Source organism: Triturus cristatus, chromosome 6, assembly GCF_964204655.1.
Source record: "Triturus cristatus chromosome 6, aTriCri1.1, whole genome shotgun sequence".
Classification (NCBI taxonomy): Eukaryota; Metazoa; Chordata; class Amphibia; order Caudata; family Salamandridae; genus Triturus; species Triturus cristatus.
This window is the reverse complement of record NC_140589.1, coordinates 509785920-509806071: the sequence shown is the minus strand read 5'-3', so window position 1 is coordinate 509806071 and position 20152 is coordinate 509785920. Positions and strand designations below refer to the sequence as shown.

The window sequence follows — 20152 nt, the reverse complement described above, 5'->3', positions numbered from 1 at the left end:
GTGTTATGCTTTTCTTGCTGGCGACCAACAGCTGGAAATGATATGGATGAGTTTGTTGTCAAAAACAAACTTGGTTATAATTTTTTTTTTAAAATATATATATTTTATATATATATATATATATATATATATATATATATATATATATATATATATATATATATATATATATATATATATATATATATATATATATATTGTGTGTGTATATATATGTGTGTGTGTGTGTGTGTGTGTATGTATATATGTATGTAGCATTGAAAAAACCTTTGAAATTCACTGAAAAAACCATAGGTTTCAGGCCTGATATAGTTAGGAATTAGCATTAGCAGAGGAGTGTTTTTTTATAAGGGGGGCTGTGTAGCCCGCCTTCTTTTTCCATTTTTTTGGCCCTGGGGACCCCATCCCCCAGGGCCTGCCCGCAATTTATGTTTATAAAAAAAAAATCGGGAAGTGGGCCGCGTGGCCCCCCTCCCGAGGCCATAATTTGCCCCGGGGACCCCATCCCCCGGGGCATGGCCCTTTTTTATTTTATTTTTTATGGAGGAGGGCTGCGTAGCCCCCCTCCTCTGGCCACTTTAAGGCCCCGGGGACCCCATCCCCCCAGAGCCCCCATCCCCCGGGGCCGGCCATTGTTTTTTAAAAAAAATCAATCTGAGAGGGGGGCCGCGTGGCCCCCCTCTTAGGCCACTTATGACTCAGGGGACCCCATCCCCCGGGGCCTGGCCTCTTTTGGGGGCCTTGGGGGGGTCCCCAATCCCCCCACGGTCCCAGCCGGCTCCCCGCGTCCTGCTTTTGCACATGGGGAGCAGCTTGTTAGCTGCTCCCCATGTGGAAAAGCAATCAGCTTTGCTTCATTGAAGCAAGAGCAGGTTTCCCTGCTCTCGCTTCAATGAAGCAAAGCAGTTTGCAATGACAGGGCGGAAGCTGCAAGGCTCCCGCCCTGTCATTGCAAACTACAGTGTCCCGGGGGTGGGCACCCCGGGACACTGCAGGAGCCGGCCCTGGGGGGTGGCGGTCCCCAGGGCCTATTCAAGGCTCCAGGAGGGGGGCCGCATGGCCTCCCTCCCACATTGACAAGTTGCCCCGGGGGGTAGCGGTCCCCGGGGCTGCGGGGGGCCGCGAGCCCCTCGCATATACTATCTTTGAGCCCCGGGGGTGGCGGTCTCCGGGGCAGTGTGGGGGAGATTGGGACCCCCCCCCACACTTTTTAAATTCTGCCCCCGGGATTTGCCCCCCCCCGGGGGCCAATTACCAAAGAAGCGCGGGAGCCCCGCGCTTCTTTTTTTTTCGGCCAAAATTCGCCCTGGGTGCGCGAATCTCGCCTTCTCTCTTTTTTTTTTTTAATGCTTTTTTTGGCCCTGGGGGTTCTTGTGGGACCCCCCTGAGCAGGCCTAGGGGGTCAGGGTGTTTCTACCCTGCCCCCTTTTTGCGTTTATCCCGTTTGTTTTATAGGTTTCTTGTGCCTCGGTTCTACCGAGGCACAAGATGGCTGCCAACACTTCCTGATCTGGAGTGTTGACAGCCAATTAGAATACAGCTTGTGCACGGCAGGGTGCGCGCTGGGTGCGGGGAGGGTGCGCGGATCCTCCGAGGCCATAGATATATCTATGATTTTACTTTTCATTTTCTCAGGAACTACTGAACGGATTTACACCATTTAAGCAAAAGGCACGAGTCTGAACTGAGGACTACCTTTTTGCCAAATTTGGTGTAATTACGTTCAGCAGTTCTGGCTGTAGCTGCGTCAACGGGTCCTATAGGAAAATGCATGGGGAAAACGCGTTTTGGGACCCCCCCTTTTTTCTCGGCCCCCGCTTGGCGAATCACCGTGAACTTTTCAGGATAGGAGTGGACCGGAGCTGGCCCAAAGTTTGGAAAATTTCGCGAAGATTCGTCAATCAGCTCCAACGTTATTCCAAATAGAATGTTGCGGATTTCCTATGGAAAATAGGTCCTAACTATATCTACCTACTGGCAACCGCCAGTAGGTAATGTATATATGTATATGTGTATATATATTACCTACTGGCAGTCGCCAGTAGGTAGTTATAGTTAGGACCCTGTTTCCATAGGAAATCCGCAACATTCTATTTGGAATAACTTTGGCGCCGGTTGACGAATCCTCGCGAAATTTTCAAAATAGGTGGGGCGCTCCGCTCCTACCCTGAAAGTCTCGGGGGGATTCGTCAAGCCGGGGCTGAGAAAAAAGGGGGGTCCCAAAACGCGTTTTTCCCATGCATTTTTCCATAGGACCTTTAGACACAGCTACAGCCCGAACGGCTGAACAGAGTTACTGGAAATTTGGCAGAGAGGTAGTCCTCAGGTCAAGGAAGTGCCTTTTGTAGGTCTGGTGTTAATCTGTTCAGTAGTTCCTGAGAAAATAGCATTTAAATCAATATATATATCTGTGGCAGCTTACGGTGCGCTTACCGTGCGCTTACGGTAAGCTTACCGTACGCGTACGGTGACGTGCGCGAGCGCGATTCTGATTGGCTGTTAGATCCTAGTAAACATTCTAATCGGTCGAAACCAGGAAGCGGCGGCCGCCATTTTCTCTCTCGCACTCTGAGGGGGGGAGGAAAAACAAAGGGAAAAAACATGTAAAGGGGCTGTTTAGACAGCTCCTAACCACCTAGCCTTGATGAAGGTGTCCCCAAAGAACCCCCAAGGGCAAAAAATCAAATTTTTTTTTCGAAAAATCGCCGATTACGCTTACGGTAAAAAATATAAAAAAAAAAAAAAATTAAACATACTCTCCCCACCCCGTGTGCAAATGGTGCCCGAAGGTCACCATTTGTGCATGGCATATATAAGCAATGAAAATGTAAAAGTTTACCTTGCACAACGAAGCGCATAATACGCCCTCCATGTGCGCACGGTGCGCGAAGCGCATCGTGCGTACATGGCCCATCCAGCGTAACGTGGGCACGCGGTGCGCGTAGTGCACCGCGTGCCCACCGTGCGTGCACGGCACTAATTGCGTAAAGTGGGCGCGCAGTGCGCGAAGCGCACCGCGTGCTCACTGTGCGCGCACGGTGCGCGAAGCGCACCGTGCGCGCACGGAACGAACTGCGTTAAGTGGGCGCGCACGCCACGAATGGCGTAAAGTAACTTAGCATTTAAAAAACCGTACAAATTCACTGAAAAAACCATAGGTTTCACACACGTTATAGTTAGGAATTAGCATTTAAAAAACCTTGCAAATTCACTGAAAAAACCATAGGTTTCACACATGTTATAGTTAGCTGGACATTTTACTGATAAAAAACCTATGAAATTCCCCCGTTATAGTTAGTGCAGGCAACTATAACTCACGCAACCGCAATCCTCTGCTGATGACATATGTGTCTTTATGAAAAAAAAATATTTGTAATATATGTATAGCTAAAATTTAATGGAAGAAGACATGGGCAAATAAGTGTTTAAATACAGTATTGGCATCAGCAGAGGATTGCGGTTGCGTGAGTTATAGTTGCCTGCACTAACTATAACGGGGGAATTTCATAGGTTTTTTTATCAGTAAAATGTCCAGCTAACTATAACATGTGTGAAACCTATGGTTTTTTCAGTGAATATATATATATATGTGTGTGTATGTATGTACACGCACACATATATATTTTCCAAACAAGGAAAAAAATGAAAATATTACATTGCCAAATGTACATTTCCATCATACTTCCTATTACTTTTTGCCTGCACTGCGCACAGTCCACCAAAGTCTGTATAGAGGAATAGGAGTGCTCTCTCAGTCTACGACTTGTGTAGGCTGCTGGGTGTACCTCTTAGAATTTGTGAGTGCCCTGCACTTTTAGAAAGCAGCAGATTCTAGAAGGAAAGCTACAATGCTTTTCCACATTCTTTCTGAATGAGGTCCTAATAAGTAAACCTGGTGTCCTCCTATGTTCCTTTCCAAATTATGCTGCGGCGTGTGATGGCTGGTAGGCCTCATACCACGTATGAGCTGTCAAAATAGGTTCACCTTAATGTTTTCTTCTCAGAATACGTACTTGTGGCATGTTAATAGTTTGCGTCTGTTGGTGGTGTGTATTTGTGTTTCAATCAACAAAATGTACTTTGTTTTTTATAGAATATATGGTAAAACATGCTTACATCCTGTATTTCAATATAGCTCCTGTTGCTGATAAAATACCTGTGCTTGCCTCTGAAGACATACATTTACCCTTCTGTTTTTTTCTTTTTAGCTCCCAGAACTCCATGTGAAAAGTTTGTTTGCCTGCTCCATCACTATAATGGAGTTGCTGCTCTGGAAATGGTAAGTCTGAGTCTTAGCAACATTGTCTCACATCATTTCCCTTTCCTCTCACAAGATGGAGGTTATCCTTGCTTGTTTACCATTTGCTTTTATGGTGTGCCAGTAAGAAGTGGAAAAAAAAAACGTATCTGCTTCTCTACATACACAGGAAGGATGTCCACCACCCCCCCCCGCCCCCCCCAAATAATGAAGATCTGCAGTAAGTAAAAGGGACGGAGGACTCCTACCGACAGGAAATCAGTAATAGAAAGCGTTCTTTCTGAGACCCTTCGCCCTGCCTGAAACCAGAAATAGAAAGAGGTCGCTCCTCTTTATGAGAACCCTCGTCCTGAGGCTACCAAGGAGATGGCCTTCTTAGAATGTAAGCTCAACTGTTTTCACCTTTACCGGTAACCTGACTCATCTCAGCCTTTCGTCCCCTAATTGACCCTAATCCCCCCTCTCTTTCTTTCCTCTCAGACTCATTCAGCTTTATGTATCCTAACTTGTAACAAATAAAGGCTACCATACGAATCTACTATGCATCACTACAGAGCTAGCGAATATTGGGTGGCCCAACAGGTCTACTGGGAAAAATAGACATACTATCCCCAAACCTAATAAACGAGGCTGCCATCTCACCATTCAACCAGTGAGATCCCACTAATCTCAGTATCACCCTACTTGAGATGGAGAACTGTACCCTATCCCAACTCCTACACTGAACCAAATGGGCATAAAGAACCACTATCAGATAGCGATATTCACTCCCTCCCCTTTCATATAATCCTGCAAACCTCCGTAATCCTGACAATTTCGATTCATATCCAAACAATTCCTATGAACCCCACACAGACAACCTAGACTCATCCCCAAAGCCATTAACCAGTCTACCCTTTTGTAAGTTCCCACCACTCAGACTTCCTATGGGGCTACTAAACCACACCTAAAATGTATGTTACTAAACTGCAGATCGGCAGTGAAATATGCAGCGGACATCGCTGACCTTTTCCATGCTCAAGATCTTGACCTTCTAATGTAAACTGGAAAATGGCCAAATGATCCTTCTGCACTAATCAATGACATACTAGTCGTACCCAACTACGACATCATCAGATTAGATTGATCTAGCAGACCAGGTGGTGGTATCGCCTGTATACACTGCAACAGTCTCTCCTTGAAACAGTCACAAAACATTGGATTATCCTCATGTGAATACCTATGCATCAATATTGTGGGTAACAATAATCCATTATGCAAACTACATGCGATCTATCATCCCGGGGATATAACCTCACATTTACAGAACAAATTATGGAAATCATCTCAACCAAAGTAGGACAACACTGCACTCAAATCTTCCTTGGAGATTTCAACCTACACTGGAATGACCCAAATGACCAAGCTGTTAAAAACCTTAAAACTTTCCCAACAGATCTCAACCTATCCCAAATCTGTGACAGTCCTACACACAATTTAGGTGCAACTTTGGATCTAACCATTACTGAGGTCATCTCCATTCAGCTCTAATCTATCGTCCTATGTGACTGGACCGACCTCCACCGCATCTCCTTTCTCATTATGGGATCGGTTAGAAATAAAAAGGCTTAACCAAAGAAACCTAGACATTGGAAAAGAAATATGCGAAACATAAACCTGAATGAACTGACGTCCCTCCGTAATCACATCCTGCCTCCTCCAGCGGACTTGTTGGATATCCAAGACCTTAGAGATCACTACAATAATTCCATGACGAACATTATAAACTCACTGGTGCTCTTACAGCTAAAAAGACTGTCCTCCAAAGACACTAAACCATGGTACAGCGGTAGTCTAAATGAAGAAATACATACTGTGAGACAAGCTGACCTATTATGGAGATTCTCACCTTCCCTTGAACACCTCAAGCACTTGAGATCACTGAGAAGCCTGCACAACAAGCGCATCAGAAGCTCAAAAGCGAACTTCTTCAAAAAACAACTTGATAATAACAGGAACAGTCCTAGAAGACTGTTGAATTAGTCAAACAAACCAATAGGCAAACCAACCCTCCCCCAAGTGGACTCTGTCTGCAGCCAAACTGTGAAGAATTTGCCTCCTTCCTGGAAAAAACATAAAAAGACTGAAAGGGAGCTAAAGCAATCTATGGAGCACCTCCCGGTCCCACCTTTTATCAGCCCCCCTCCCCTGATGGCTGAGCCTCCTAGTCTCCAAAAATCATGCCCAAAGACAACGATTCTTGGAACACCTTCACAACCTTTGATGAATCTGCCATTCTTAAAATGCTAACAGCATTGCAACTATCAAACCACTTCAGTGACCCCTTCCTACAAATTGTTTCTGCAAGATTAAAATGTCTCTCCTCCCACTTTGGACCACAAACGTTAAAGCCTCACTGCTTCAAGCCACTGTACCTGACTGCCTAAAGTCAGAGCAGGTATCCACTATCATTAAACACCCATGGCGGACTATATAGATCTCAACAACTTCTGTCCAATCTTCAGCATCTCCACCCTGGCAAAGCTCCTGGCGAAATGTATCCATGTCCAATTATGCAATCACATCGAACAATTTTGACTCCTTGGCCAATTCAAATCTGGCTTTCATCAGGGCTGAATCTGCTCATCACTGAATCTGCTCGAACTTACAAAGTTGACTATGCACTAAAAATGCTGGGTCAGGAGGAGGAGCCTAGCGCGCAACCAAGATGGCCGCGTAGGTGCGAGGCTCCCGGGGACCTCCGCAACCTCCTACGACTTTCCTGAATTTATCCTGTCTCGGGTTAATGAGGGGACTGTGTCGGTGAGCCTGAGCTGAGGTGGCACCCGTTTCCCGTTGTCAAATCGGACCTCGGACACCGGAGTGAGCACCGATTGAAGTCTGCGGCCTTCTCCTCGCCAGACCCCGGATTTGCGCTGAGGGGTAACCCAGTGACAAAGTGAACAACAGCGGCGGGCCGGGCCTGGCGAGTCACGTATCCCGCACTTTCGCTTTCGCACCCCCTTGCTGTCTCTGCAGGGTTGGGTCGCGGGGCTCTTTGTGTTGGTGTGGTCTCGCTGGGAGACTCGGCCTGCCCGCCGGCTGTAACCCACCCCGCCGATCGGGGGTGGCCCCCCCCGGAGCTTGTGGCCCTGATTGCCTGCCCTTCACGACGTGGCTGGTGCGACCGGGGGACTGGTGGCCATGGCCACGAAACAAGATGGAGACCGGGCAAAGACCAAGTCGACCCGGCGTGGCACCACCCATCAGGCCAACAGTATGGACCGCTATACCCTCCAGAAGGGATCTCCCGGCGGACCGCACAAATCCCCTGAAGACCCTCCTGATGCCCCGGACCTGCCCACGGATCTGACTCTGCGGGATGTCATGGGCGCCATTGCCGAGATGAAGGCCTCGGTGGGCCAGCGGTTCGACACACTGTCACAGAAGATCGACTCGGTCCTCGTGGATGTTGGCCTGGTGAGGGCCGATCTTTCCAAGACCAACGACCGAGTTGATTCTTTGGCCCACACCGCATCGGGCCTTACTACTGAGGTGGCGGCACTACAGACAGAGGTGCGCCGGCTTAGTCAGGCGAGCGCGCTTATGGATCGGCGCCTGGAGGACTCCGAGAGTCGGGCCCGGAGGAACAACATCCGCATCATCGGGGTGCCCGAGGGACGGGAGGAAGCGGCGGCGGACCTATTTGTGGAGGACCTGATCGCTACCCATCTCCAGCCACGGGGGCTGAGTAAATTCTTCGCGGTGGAGCGGGCCCACAGGGTTCCCGGGGGAAGGCCGAAGGTCGGAGCCCCTCCGCGATCTCTCATTGCCCGGATTTTCAACTTTCGGGACAGAGACGCTATCCTGCAAGCCTCCAGACTGCATGGGCCGGTTAAGCTTGACAATATGGAGGTGAACTTTTACCCTGATTTCACCCCAGCGGTCCAGAAGCAGAGACTGAGCTTCCTAGGCGTCAAGCGCCGTATTCGGGACCTGAACCTCAAATACGCTATGGTCTTCCCAGCCAAGCTGCGAGTGGAGGTAGAGGGTCGCATGCACTTTTTTGATCGTCCCGAAGCCGCCGGAGACTGGCTGGACACTCTGTCTGGGGATCGTGATCGAGGGGGCGGGGGGGGCGGCGGGGGGCGGCGGGGGGAGACGGCACACTGGATCGGGACTGAGGGGGTAATATTGAGCTTCACTCTGGACAAAAATGATGCCACTCTCGATTAAGCGTCTACCTGTATAATTTCCCCTCCTATGGAGGTTGTGTGGGGTCTACTGGGGGTTCTCCTTCCTCCTCTAGGGGGTTTAGCTAGTTTTTACTATATATATGGGGCGACAGGCACACTGCACGTTGGGGGGGCTGTTCGGGCTCATGCAGGGGTGCAGGGAGGGGGGAGTTTTGTTGGGGCGGGTGGGCAGGGATGGGGGGGGTGTTGTTCGTTCTTACCACAAGGCAAAAGTATCATTGTGTTAGCTCTATAGTGCTCTCGGGGGGACAAATGGTGGCTTCTGTCTATGATGGGGGGTAGGGAACTAACTCTGTTGTCCTGGAACGTGAATGGACTGGGGGACAGGATTAAACGTGGTGTGGTCCTGCAGTTCTTGAAGCGACTCTTGCCCGATGTAGTTTTTCTGCAGGAGACACACCTCATTGGCAACTCCTTCTGCGCCATGAATCGGCGTGGCTATCGCCTAGTGGCCCATTCGGGCTTCACATCTGGCTCAAGGGGTGTGGGCATCATGGTTAAGAACTCGCTCCCGTTGGAGATTGATGAGGTGCTCCATGACGACAGGGGACGTTACACGGTCTTAGTGGGAAGGATGGAGGGCAAAGTGGTCGTTTTTGTGTCGGTATACGTCCCGCCGGGGCTGCAGTCGACTACCTTTGCGGACCTGGGGCGCCTCCTCCTTGGCCTTCCGGGGGGGATTCTGGTGGTGGGGGGGATTTCAATGCGGTGGTTTCCGGGACTGTGGATCGTCACCCCCCTAGGGACCTCCCCCGGGCCCAAGCGTGGCTATCCGGCCTATTGGACACTTTGGGACTGGTGGATTGCTGGCGTTTAAAACATCCCACGCAGCTACAGTATACCTTCCATTCGGGGGCACATGGTAGTCTCTCACGACTAGATTATGTCCTGGTCCCGGCGGCCCATGTTGGGAGGGTGGGAGAGGTGCGCCATTTGGCACGGGGTATCTCGGACCATTCCCCGCTTCTGTTACATCTGGATCTTTTTCCGAGGGGTGAGGGTAGGGTGGTCCCGATCAATCCCTGGTACCTGCGTGACCCCACCATTCGCGCTGAATTGATTAAATCCCTCCAGCGCTATTTTGCCGAGAATGTGGGGTCCGTGCCTTCGGCTGTCTCACTGTGGGAGGCATTCAAGACAGTACTACGAGGAGAGGCCCTGTCCCTTATTTCCCACACCCGGAGGCGCGAGCGGGAGGAGGTGACCCGGGTGGAAGCTGAGATAGCCGAGTTGGAGGGTAATCTAGAATGTGGGGTGACGGATGCCGTATTACATGTTCTCCAACTCAAGCAAGCGGCCTATAGGGCCCTCGTCACGGAGGCGGCCAGGGGCCTCAGTAGAGAGCAACAGGGGAGATTGTATGATGTGGGTGATAAGGCTAGTAAATTGATTGCGTGGTTGGACAAAAAGGAGAGAGCGAGTCGTGTAGTCCCGCTGATTGAGAAAACGGACGGTGTGTGTGTTACTGAGCCGGAAGAAATTGTCTCCTGCTTCGCGGATTATTTCCGTGGGGTGTATTCCCCGGTGTCTTCCCGCTCTGAAGAGGATTCCCGTGCCCTGCTCAGGGATATCGCGCTGCCTTCCCTTTCGGAGGAGGACAGAGTGTCGTTGGACGCCGCTCCGACCTCCGACGAAATTGCCCTCGCCATACGTTTGGTCGCTTCCGGCAAGGCCATGGGTCCTAATGGTCTCCCCATCGAGTTGTACAAGTTGCGACCGGATACGCTGGCACCACATCTCCGATCGATGTTCCTGGAGGCTCACTCGGTGGGCTCCCTCCCGCTGGACCAGCGTCTGGCTACAATCGTGGTTATCCACAAGGAGGGGAGACCTCGGGACCGGGTTACATCCTATCGGCCCATTTCGCTACTGAACGCGGAGCCTAAAATTCTCGCTAAGGTCCTGGCCAATCGGCTGGTCGGCGTGGTGGGCGACCTGGTTCACCAGGACCAGTCCGGCTTTATTCCCCATCGTAACACGGCCCTTAACTTGCGGCGTTTGCATGGGGTGCTCGCACGTGTTCAGTACATACGGGAGCCGGCCATTTTGGCGTCCTTGGACGCCACCATGGCGTTTGACACGCTTGAATGGCCATACATCTGGGCGATGCTTGCGAAGTTTGGCTTTGGCGCAGGGTTCATCAGTTGGGTCAAATTGCTGTACTCGGGCCCATTGGCGCAGGTGGTGGTGAACGGTAGAGTATCGGCCCCGTTCGAGCTGGGCCGGGGCACGCGGCAGGGCTGCCCCTTATCGACGCTCCTTTTTGCGCCTGCCTTGGAGCCCCTGGCGGAGTGGCTGCGGTGGGAACCTTCCATCCGTGGTCTCCGTTGAACCCCCAAGTATGAGGACCGTGTATCCCTATACGCTGATGACATCCTCTTGTACCTAGCTTCCCCACGTAAATCACTGATAGTACTGGTTGATGTTTTGCATTCATTTGGTCGTAACTCCGGCCTTGTCATCAACTGGGCTAAATCGTGCGTGTATGTTCTCTCTGGGGAGGCTCCTATTCTCCCGCGGGGCTGTCCGATCCAGATCGCCCCGCAGGGATTTCGGTACCTGGGTGTCTTCATTACTCTGGACCCGGAGGCCCGGTATGATCGGAACTTGCTTCCCCCCCTCCAGCGCCTGAAGGAAGATGTCGCGCGCTGGCGGCGCTTGCCGCTTTCGCCGCTCGGCCGGGCGGCATTGTTTAAGATGATGTCTCTGCCGGGTTTCCTGTACGCTTTGCAGAATACTATGGACCTCGTTCCAGCGCGCTACTTCCGTGAGGTGGAGAGTTTGCAGCGCCGCCTGTTCTGGGACGGGAGGCTGCGTATTGCCCTGGCGAAGCTGATGCTACCATGGTATGACGGAGGGATTGCCCTCCCGGATATCAAACGGTACTATTGGGCCTCCCAGCTGGCTGCGATTAATCACGGCCTGTACGGGCCCGCCTTAAACCCGGCATTCGAAATGGATAAGATACTACTCCCGGGTGGGGACTATAATCGAGCGCTCTACTCCCGCGCGCCCGACGCTCGGCTGACCGGCCCCACGCGTGTCATGGTGCGAGTGTGGCACGCGGCTAATGTGGCGATGGGGTGGAAGGACCGTCTGACCCGGGCATCACCACTATACGCGTCCGAGCGGTTGGGCTCCCTGTGGACCTCGAAGGGCTTCGAGAAGTGGGACATGATAGGCATCAGCAAAGTGGGGGATCTCTGGACGAGGGGAGGATTTAAAACGTTCGAGATGCTGCAGACGGAATTCCAGTTGCATGACAGGGAGTACTTTCGGTATTTGCAGATCCGTCATGCACTGGGCTCCGTCTTCCCAGACGTTGCATCCATCCCGGAGCATTCCCCCCTGGAGGATAGAGTGCTGGATGGACACGTTCCGGACAGCACGATCTCACTGATCTACAAAAAACTGATCAATGACCGCTCGGGATTGCTGACTGCCCTTCGTGAGGCTTGGGTTGCCGATGGACTGGAGCTGGACGACGAGGACTGGGCCTCTGCGGTGGCCTCCCCGAAAGAGGTGGCCATACCGGCCCGCCTTCGCTTCGTCCAGCTCAAGATACTCCACAGAGTCTACGTGACGGGACCAAGGCTCCTGCGTATGGGCTATGCTGTGGACGGGTTGTGTAAGCGTGGGTGTGGCGCTTTGGGGACCTTTTTGCATATATTGTGGGAATGCCCGGAGGTGGAGCGATTCTGGCGTGGTGTGCATGAGGTCCTGCGTGTGGTTACGCATGTGGTGCTGCTACCCGAAGCGAGGAGATGCCTGTTGAATGTGTGGGAACCTACCGACTACTCGGCGCCACAGACGTGGTGGGTGACTCTGGGATATATGGTGGCTAAGCGTGATATTGCTCAACTGTGGGGATCCCAGAGGTCCCCGACTGTCTCGGCCTGGAAGGAACATATGGATTGGTGCATGTTTCGGGAAAAGGTGGTGTATGTGGCGAGAGGTAAGCCTGGGACATGGGTGAAAGTATGGGGCCCCTGGAACGCCTACCGCGGGGGAATCTGTGCTCCGCCGTTATTGCCCGATCAGTCGCCGGCCCCATCCCCTTAGCCGACCCATATTCCTTGTTCCGGGCATTGAGTTTACCCAGCCCTAGTCCTGATCTCTTCCCCTTCTTGATACTCCTATGGACCGGTAGGGTCCCCCTCTCAGGGGAGCACATGCTGCTATTTCTGATTGTGGATTGCCTTGTGGGTTTGTTTTTCTGGTTGTTCTTTCAGTTTAAAATGAAACCGTACAGTGGGGTCCGGATGGTGTGGCTATCAACGCTGCTAACTCCTGTGCATCTTCCTCAGCCGCAATACACGCTCTACAATGTGTATCATATGCTCCTTTTGTCTGCTAGCGGCCGGCCGGAAGGTTGTAGGCCCATCTTTGTATATTTTTTGAGTTTTGTAATAAACGGTTTCAAAAAAAAAAAAAAAAATGCTGGGTCAGAACACAATCCTGCCTTCTAATCCTCCTGGACCTCTCCAAAGCTTTTGATAGGGTTAAACATAACAACCTCCTAGACGTACTTGAACATAGGATGAGGCAATCAGGCCCATCCTAAAATGGTTTGCCTTGTTTCTCCACAAAAGAACTCAAAGGATCAAGGTTAATAAATCCCTATCCAGTCCCACACTGGTCACTCTGGCCGTCCCACAAGGGTCTTCGCTCTTACCCACTCTCTTCAACCTACTCATGGAACTTCAAACAGAAATACTAAAAGTATCTAACATCCACTAACACATGTGTGCTGATGATTCTTGAAAATCTCATACCCAGATGATATCGGATCTCTTAACACAAATCTGCTTAATTCTCAAAAATGGCTGACCTGCAACCACCTCAATACCCTTAAGACGGAATTCCTCTTAATCTCCCCTCACAAACAGTCATGCACATTGAAGATTGGTGGATGCAATTAACGGCTCTTAACTGCCTCCCACATGGTATAAATTCCAAGATCACTGAGCATGAAGCTAACAAGAACCTGAATATGCAGAAGCACATCAGTACAGTTACCAAAGGTGCGACTCTACAAACGAACATCCTTGGGAAAATAAAGCCCTTGCTTTGCCCTGACGACTTCAAGTCCGCTATTAAAGCTCTAGTGATTTCCAGACTGGATTATGAAAGTGCAACCCTCTGTGGCCTATCTAGATCGAAGCTGGCTCCACTAAAAGCATCTCCTGCCTCTGCTTTTTTAGGTCTCGCCTAGCGAAGGCAGCGCAGCTGATTCGCTTGGCGAGACTCAATTGTTATGGCTTTCATTCACGAAGGGAGACAAACCATGTGCACGCCTGGACAGGCGATGGGCACGCGCATGGCGTCTCCTCTCTGACCCTTTACACGCTCCCACCGCGCGCTTGATTTATTAGCGCTTGTTACTGATCAGTGTCTGGTTCATATTTTTTTCTATAAATAGGGTCCCTCGCCTTTTGAGCACTGATTCGTACAGAGCATGGGTATTCATCAGTTCCGTGCAGTGGAGGAGTTCTGAGATGTCAAACTGCCAGATGCTAGTCTGCTAAATCCGTCTCTCAGAGCACCCCGTACCACTTTACCAATCCACGCCTGGTTTCTTAGTCTTTTAAAAGAACAGCCAAATTCAAACCGTAAACTATGAACATTTTAAATGGTATGGAAAAGAAATTCATTGGTTCTGCAGCAAACCTGCCCAGCAGTTCAATACGTAGATGCTGTCGTCATCATTCTTTATTTATATGAAGTTGTGTGATCAGGAAATAAGAGTTCCACTGACTTTCTCACTTCAACAAATTGTGTTATCTTGGGCAAATCATTCAAACCACATGCTTGAGCTCCTCAATCTTCCAAAATAGGAAGTGCACGTAGCAGCAGGTATATATTAAATTAGCACACTACTTATCTCATCTACAGTGTACATGGACAAGTAGATAGCAATACAGTGTGCAACTGTCCACACCGTTTTCTTGGACTTCATGCCCTGAGAAGGTTTAATTCCTTTTTCGTGTCCATGATGTACAGTGATGTTTTTATGACCAACATCTGCACGATTTTAGCAGTGGTAGTATGGCTTACTCCAGTATTGGAACTTTCATAGATTCCCATAGCTTGTATCATTCCCCGTCGTCGGAATGGTAGTCTCGGTATCCAAAATAACATAGCAGTAGGTACAAAAGAGAAAGAAAAAAGGCCTAGGCCTCATTCCCTTTTGTAGCATATCTACCTCTTTTTGTAAAAGAGACCAAAATAAAGCAACAACCAATCAGATTAGCCTCACCCCACAGAACCTTCCTGAGAGAACCTCAGAGCCTCAGATTTTCTACCGCAATTAGTCTCCTTTGAGATCTGCTCACTTCAACTTTGTTGACTGCTTTTTTCAAAAATATTTTGCTTCCAACTTGTTGCTGTTTTCCTTCTGGGATGTCCGACAAGGAGAAGAAAGCCCTTTTCAAGCCTTGTTCCACCTGTGGCAAAAAACGGCTTTACGTGGAGGACAGGCATAAGGATTGTATTTATTGCCTGTACCCGGAACATAAGGCTGCGGAATGCAAGATCTGCCGCACCTTTTCTACAAACCGTGAGGGTCGCCTTCTTCCGTGGCTCCAGAAGCTTAAGTCACGGAAGGGTGCTGCATCCAGTGACAGTGAGGACTCTTCATCTGGCACCTCCTCTCGCAGGTCAGTGAAAAGGGGTAGGGGTTCCCCTTCGCCATCCTCTGACCGCCCTGCTAAGGCCTCAAAAAAGACCCCCAGTGAGTCTGAGAGCCGGAGTCCGAGTAAATCTCCTCACCACGGTGCAAAGGAGAGGGAAGGACTTTCTACTGCCCCAGCAGTGGTGGTATCCACTGTGGCGTTCAAGAAACCCTCTTCGCTGTCTTCAGAGAGGTCAGAGAAGGAATCTAGATAGTCAACGACGCAGTTGAAGACTCCGTTGACGAAGACTTCTAAATCTCAGCTTAAAGTCCAGCCGTCGACGGGCTCGTCGACGGTGCTTTCTATTCCAGCATCGACGTCCGCGTCGACGACGATGCCAGCGTCTACGAGAGTGTTGACGATGGTGGTGGCCACGACTGTGTCGTCCACGAGGGCTATGATGACATCGACGATAACGACGACGACGGCGGGAGTGTCGACGGTCTCGTCGACGGCAGTGTCGACGACGCCCATATCTTTGTCGACGATCCAGTCGTCGACGGTGCAGCTTCCAACGACGACCTCGTCGACGATGGAATCATTATCGCCGACGGTACCGACGACGACCTCGTCGACGGAGAAAATTACAATTTCCTTGAGGCGATTGACACCAGATATGACATCTCCACGGAGGGTGACCCCCTTGCCTCCTGCATTGTTATTGGAAGAAGAATATTCTGATGGGGATGATCAGGATTCTTGTGGTTATGCCCATAGTCCTTCACAACTGCTGGTGAAATGTCAGGACACTGATTCGGAGGGTGACTATATGCCTGGGTACTCCTATCCACCATCCTATGGGCGTCAGGACAGCGCCGGCCAGGGTATGGTTGCGGTTCCTTCCTCACTCCTGGCGGATCTCCAGGGCATGTTACATGATTATCGGAGGAGATTTTCTCATGCTCCTCCTCCTCCATCTTCGACTTTGTCTGCAGTGCATGCTGTGCCTACTCCATCGGCTCCTACAGACTTTTCTCCGGGGCAACCGCCTCAGGTGGCTTCTCGCCTGCAAGTTTCCAGCCCAGGGTTGCCTCCAGTGATCCAGGTTGTTCCGGATGATTCCTCTGATGAGGATCCAGATGTTGGCAACACGACTAATCCGTGTGTTGAGTGGGAGGACTATGTCATTCCGGATCCAGCTTCACTGACTCCTGATCCGGTGGATTCTCCCCCGGCAGATATTGGGGGTTTCCACAAGCTGATGGAAAGAGCCTCCAGTCGCTTCCAGCTTCCTATGCCGTCGGCCCCAGTGGAATGCTTCCTGTATGATTTTAAGGAGCCCTACAGGAAAGGGGTTCGTTCGATTCCCATTGTTGGCCATCTTTGGGACGAGGGTTTGAAGGCTATGAGGAACCCGGCTACGGTGATTCCGGTTTAGCCGCGCCTGGAGAAGAAATACAAGGCGCCTGAGGACAGTACAGCGTCCTTGATTGGTCAGCCGAAGCCGGATTCAGTAATATCCCAGGCGGCGCAGCGCAAGTTGCGTAACCCTTCGGCGCCACTCACCACCCCTCCGGATAAAGAAGGCAGGCGCCTTGATAATGCGGGGAAACGTTTCTCCTCTATGGCCAGTCTTTTGGTAAGGGCAGCTAATGCATTGGCGATCCTTGGACTCTACGATCGCCAAATGTGGTGCAACCTTTCGCCTTACTTGGACCAACTGCCATCGGAGGCCAAGACGGAGGCCAGGATAATTCTTCAGGAGGGGGAGGCTACGTCGGCGGAAGTGATTGACTGTGCCATGGACATCGCCACTACCGCTTTCCGTGCACTGGCAGGTGCGGCGGTTCTTCGTCGGCAGAGCTGGCTCCGGGCGACTTGGTTCCGACCGGAGGTTCAGAACAAGATCTTGGACCTCCCGTTTGATGGGGAGGCATTGTTTGGGAAACATGTCGATGATGCCCTCCAGGACATTAAAAAAGATACAGACACGGCGAGGTCTCTCGGCACTCTTCAATATCGTAAAGTGCCTTTCCGTGGGGCCAGAGGGAAGAGTACCATGTCCTACAGAGGATCGTACCAACAACAGAGTTACTCTTCTTATGGTTCGACACCTCCGTCGTATCGCCCGCAGTGCCAACAACGACAAGGCCAGTCCTCGTCTTTCTCTCGTTCCACCACTAGAGGGAAACAGGCTCGCCAGGGTCGTGACTCCTCCAAGAGACAATAGCGGCGTTCTGGCTCTGCCTACTGTACCCTCCTCTCCGTTGACACCAGTGGGAGGCAGGGTATCCCATTACCTCCACAACTGGGCCCAGATAACATCGGACCGTTGGGTCCTTAACATCATTCGAGATGGTCATACGCTGGAGTTTCTTCATATGCCACCTTCCAAGCCCCCTGTCGCCATGACTTCAAAACATCTGCGTCTCTTAAGGCTCTAAGTACATCAGATGCTCCTCAAGAGAGCAGTGGAACCGGTTCCCCTGTCTCAGAGGGGGGACGGTTTCTACTCCAGGTTCTTCCTGGTCAAGAAGACGCCGGAGAAATGGCGACCCATTTTAGATCTCAGGGAGCTCAACACCTATCTCATCTGTCAATCCTTTCGGATGGTGTGTCTCCAGCATATCTTGCGTCTTCTCAACCCGGGAGATTTCATGGCCACTTTCGATCTCAAGGATGCGTATTTTCACATCCCTATTCATCCGGCTCACAGGAGGTTTCTACGCTTCACAGTAGCCAAGAGCCACTTCCAATTCAGGGTTTTACCCTTTGGACTTCGTTCTGCCCGAGGATCTTTACCAAGGTGCTGGCACCGGTAGCAGTTTTCCTCAGGAAGCAGCATTATCAAATCTTCCCCTACCTGGACGACTGGTTGCTGAAGACTCCGTCCAGGCTCATAGCGGAGGAAACTGTCGGGCGTGTACAGCTCTGTTCACAAATCTGGGTCTGACTCTCAACAGAGAGAAGTCGTCGCTCTGCCCATCCAAGAGGGCAAGGTTCCTAGGGGCTATCTTGGACACGTCTCTCAACAAGGCTTCTCCAACTGTCGAGAGACAAGACAAGCTGAAATCTTTGGCACATCTATTGAGAAGAAGAAGGTGTCTTTCAGTACGCCGTTACAAATCCCTGCTAGGCGTCATCTCTTCATACATCCCTCTGATACCCCATTGCAGATTACGGATGCGATCTCTTCAAGAACAACTAGACATGCAGTGGCAACAAGTTCACGGCTCTTTCGATGACAAGGTGCAGATTACGGCGGCAATGAGGGACGCCGCCTTGTGGTGGACACAGGAGGAGAATTTGTCCCGCGGTCTAGCCTTCGCAAGCAATCCGGCTCCTCATGTTGTCACAACAGATGCCTCCCTGGAAGGATGGGGTGTGGTGCTTCAGGACTTGCAGGTCAGCGGGCATTGGTTACCCAAGCACCGCCTCCTTCATATCAACCTCCTGGAACTCAGAGCGATGCGCCTGGCTCTTCAAGCATTTCTGCCGCGGTTGCAGGGTTCCGCGGTTCTCGTCCGCACGGACAACACCACGGCCATGCATTACATCAACAAAGAAGGGAACACCAGGTCTCTTCCGTTGTCACAGGAGGCCCAGAGGATTAGGGAATGGGCGATCCTTCACGGCATATCTCTCACAGAGGAACACCTTCCAGGGGTCCTCAACGAAAAGGCGGATAGGCTCAGCAGGCTTTCTTCCATCAGCCACGAGTGGGAACTGAACCAGATGGTCTTGGAGGACATTTTTCACCAGTGGGGAAAACCTTTGATAGATCTTTTCGCCACCCCGGAAAACCGGAAATGCCGGTCTTACGCAAGCAAAGTTCACCATCGCGGATCACTGGGGAATGCGCTTTCGATAGCTTGGTCAAGCGCATTTGTGTATTCTTTTCCCCCCATTCCGTTAATACCGAGGATACTCACGAAGATCAAGGCGGAACCTTGCAGAATGATCTTAATAGCCCCGGCATGACCGAGGCAGTTTTGGTTCACGGAGCTTCACCTTCTTTCTCTGGTTCCTCCTCGTCCTCTACGAACAATTCGGGATCTTCTCACAATGTCCCAGGGCCAGACCTGGCATCCGGATCCTCGTTCCTTGCACCTCTCAGCATGGCTCCTGAGCAGCGAGAGTTCCTAGATCTTCATCTCTCGCACGAAATAAGGGATGTTCTCTCTCAGGCTAGAGCGCCTTCCACTAACAAGACTTACCATCTCAAATGGAAGCTCTTTTGCATCTGGTGCCATCAGCAAGGTGTGGATCCCTTTTTGTCTCAGCCTCATCAGGTTCTTCCTTATTTCCTGTCCTTAGCTAAGGCAGCTTTGGCTCATTCCTCAATCAAGGTGCACTTGGCTGCAGTTTCTCGCTTCAGACGTACTGCCTCTGGACCGTCTCTTTGGTCCTCTAGAATTGTCAATCAATTTCTCAAGGGGCTGTTTAGAGTTTATCCTCCCGTGAGGCCTCCACCTCCCACATGGCATTTGAACTTGGTTCTCACCCAGCTGATGAAGCCTCCTTTTGAACCGGTTCATCGAGCGGATCTGAAGTTCCTCTCATGGAAACTGGCACTCCTTCTTGCTCTCACGTCGGCGTGGCGTATTGGGGAATTGCAAGCTCTGACAATTCAGTCACCTTTCCTCCAATTCAAAAGGAATACTGTCATTCCACGAACTAATCTAAAGTTCATCCCAAAGGTGCCTTCGGACTTTCATTTAAATGAGCCGGTGATTCTCAAGGCTTTCTTTCCTCAACCGTCTACACCGGCGGAAAGGGCACTTCATTCGCTGGATGTGCAGCGGTGCTTGAAGTTTTATCTGGACCGTACTAAAACCTTTAGAAAATCTTCGCAACTGTTCGTTGCATTCAGTGCTCCCTGCAAAGGGTTACCCCTGTCCAAATAGGGTATTGCTAGATGGATCTCCAGTGCTATTCAGTTCTGTCATGCTGCAGCGGACAAGCCTCTAGGTGGCAGAATTAGAGCACACTCGACGAGGTCCATGGCTTCTTCTACGGCTCTCTTTGCGGGGTTCCAGATTAAA

The 20152-nt window shown here is 50.9% G+C and overlaps 1 long non-coding RNA gene across 2 annotated transcripts in view; it reads left to right on the top strand.

The window, feature by feature from the left end:
• LOC146817347 (uncharacterized) overlaps positions 1-20152 on the top strand; it is a 261970-nt gene that overhangs the window by 175165 nt on the left and 66653 nt on the right. For both annotated transcript variants that reach the window (XR_014962976.1, XR_014962975.1), the window contains one exon: positions 4209-4279. This is a non-coding gene — a long non-coding RNA (uncharacterized LOC146817347). The remainder of the gene's footprint in view (positions 1-4208; positions 4280-20152) is intronic.